This window comes from Heptranchias perlo, unplaced genomic scaffold, assembly GCF_035084215.1.
Source record: "Heptranchias perlo isolate sHepPer1 unplaced genomic scaffold, sHepPer1.hap1 HAP1_SCAFFOLD_296, whole genome shotgun sequence".
Lineage (NCBI taxonomy): Eukaryota > Metazoa > Chordata > Chondrichthyes > Hexanchiformes > Hexanchidae > Heptranchias > Heptranchias perlo.
The window spans coordinates 295,001-297,500 of NW_027139308.1; the positions used below are offsets into that span (position 1 = coordinate 295,001).

At 51.6% G+C, this 2,500-nt stretch overlaps 1 pseudogene; it reads right to left on the reverse strand.

Annotated features, from left to right (window-relative positions):
* Nucleotides 1-185, reverse strand: part of LOC137311089 (U2 spliceosomal RNA) — a 208-nt pseudogene extending 23 nt beyond the window's left edge.
* Nucleotides 186-2,500: the final 2,315 nt, after the last annotated feature.

Consider the following 2,500-nt stretch of genomic DNA (forward strand, 5'->3'; position numbering starts at 1 on the left):
CACTGCAATACTGGGTCGATGCGTGGAGTGGACGGAGCAAGCCCCTAGTCCATCTCCCTGTTCCAAAAATCAATTTAATATATGGTCCCCAGATAGGGGACGTATCAGATATTAAACTGATAAGAACAGATTTTTTTTTTTTTTTTTTTTTCTGACACTCTGGGGTGCCTTATTGCCTTACAGATTCATTCCAGATTCCTTGCAGTGACATTACATCAAGCCAAAGCTCTACAAGCCAAAGCTCTGCACTCTGCCCGAGGGGATTTCTCCCTGACTGCATCCCCCCGGCATACAATGGCAGGAAGGCTCCAAATGGTTGCCTTCCCCCACTTGACCACTTGATCTTAGCCAAAAGGCCGAGAAGCGATACCGCGCTCGATGCGAATTGATCTCGGGTCCTGTTTGCCCTCCCTCTTTGTTCTCTGGCTGCCGGTGTTGAAAGCAGTCTCGAAGCACTGCCGTTCTCTCCTACTCTGGCCACATTTTTTGCCACCGTTTCTAATTGCAACAGTGGATGAGTTTAAAGAAGTTGCCGTTTTTTCCTTTCTTGCCAGGATTGCTTGACAGATTGGTAAATTTGCCAGTAGGCCACCAATCAGATGGGGGAGGGTTGTGTCTCAACGGACCTCCGTCAGTCAGTCTCAGTCACTAACGAACTGCCGTGGAAGGAAACCTCTTTGAGTAAAACTAGTGACGTGACGTGACGTGTCTCACAATGAGCGAGCGAGTGAGATTGCAACGGCCAATTGAGAAAGAGGTGAGGTGCTGACAATCAGCAGCTCGTGTTGAAACATTCATTCCACGGCAGGCAAGACCAATCAAAAAAAATACTGCAGATGCTGGCTCGGCTCGGCTGGCTGGCTGGCTGGCTGGCTGGCTGGCTGGCTGGAAATGGGAAATAAAAACACAAGGCGTGTTAAAGGCTGGTTAAACTGTCGAAAGAAACAAGGCGTTAATGTTTCAGAAGCGCCTATTGAAAGACGTCTCTCAAGCTGCTCCCTGACTGGGCCCTGTCCGTTGTCATGTTAATCGCTGGTTAAACTGTCGGAAGAAACAAGGCGTTAATGTTTCAGAAGCGCCTATTGAAAGGTGTCTCTCAAGCTGCTCCCTGACTGGGCCCTGTCCGTTGTCATGTTAATCCCAGGGCGGGGGCGGGACTGCTTTGACCGGGAGACCTGTTTTCTGGGACGCAGGTGTGACATTCCAGGGAGGCACCTACTTTGTGCTGATTCGAAACGACCACGACAACGGCAACTTGCAGTTCTATATTACAACAACAACAACGCGCGTGTGGTAGTTGGGAGGGGCTGCGTTCGCGCTCTCCCCCCTGCATTGAAACTCAAAGTTCGATTTTCAATCCCATAGTCCACCAATCGGATGGGAGACGGTGTGTGTGTGTGTGTGTGTGTGTCAGTGTCAGTGTCAGTGTCAGTCTCTCTCTCTCTCTCTCTCTCTCTCACTCTTACTCAGAGCTGCTGTGGAAGGAAACCTTTTTAAAAAGAACTTGCATATTGAAAAAAAGATGTGTCTCAAGCTGCCGGGCCCTGTCCATTGTCACGTTAATGGCAGGACGGGGCAGGACTGCTTTGACCAGGAGACCTGTTTTCTGGGACGCAGGTGTGAGATTCCAGGGGACCTGCTTTGTGCTGATTTCCCTGCCTCCCTCCCTCCTCCCCAGGACTTCCTTCTGAACACCTTTGTCGTTTCAGCGAGGGCCAAAAGCCTGCCTGTGAAAGGGAAGGATCAGCCGGTCAGCCCCCTGCTGGTCGCTGCTGCCAGTGCAGCAGGCGTGCGTGTGTCCTCGGCCTCGTGTCCAGGTCCCTCAGGGACTTGAGGCAGCTCTCCCCGGTGGTCTCGTGGTCAGGACCGGGCTTCGAATCCCAGTCGGGGGGGGATGACTTTCTGCTGCAGATTAATTGGCATGAAGGAAAGTCTCCCCTCCTGAGCGTAAAGCTCCACCCTCACCACCACCACCACCGCCTTTTCCTCCCCTTGACAAACGGACAGACAGACAGACAGACAGACAGTCAGTCCAGTTCGGGAGCGCAGCTTTCATTAAGCAATGGCATTTGTGACAACTCATCGTCTGACAGGTTGATGATTTCCCCACACGCCTCCTGCCGAATAAAAGGCTCACCCTCCCGGACACTACCCCCAGAATCACCCACCCCCCCCCCCCGGGGTGAATATTAAGCCCGAGAACACCGACTGTAACCAACCGCAGTGAAAAGTTGAAGTGGCAACTCATTAACCAGATTTATTTTGGGCAACTCATTAACCAGATTTTTTGTTCATTTGGTTTATGAGTTGCCAAGTGTAAATCTGGTTAATGAGTTGCCACTTCAACTTTTCACTGCGGTTGGTTACAGTCGGTGTTCTCGGGCTTAATATTCACCCCAGGGGGGGTGTATAGCGGGCGATGGCCGGTGTGGAGTGCGTTTTTTGGGGGTTGATTTTCACTTTGCCTCGCTGGTGGAATTTGTGGGAGGCAGGCAAGGGG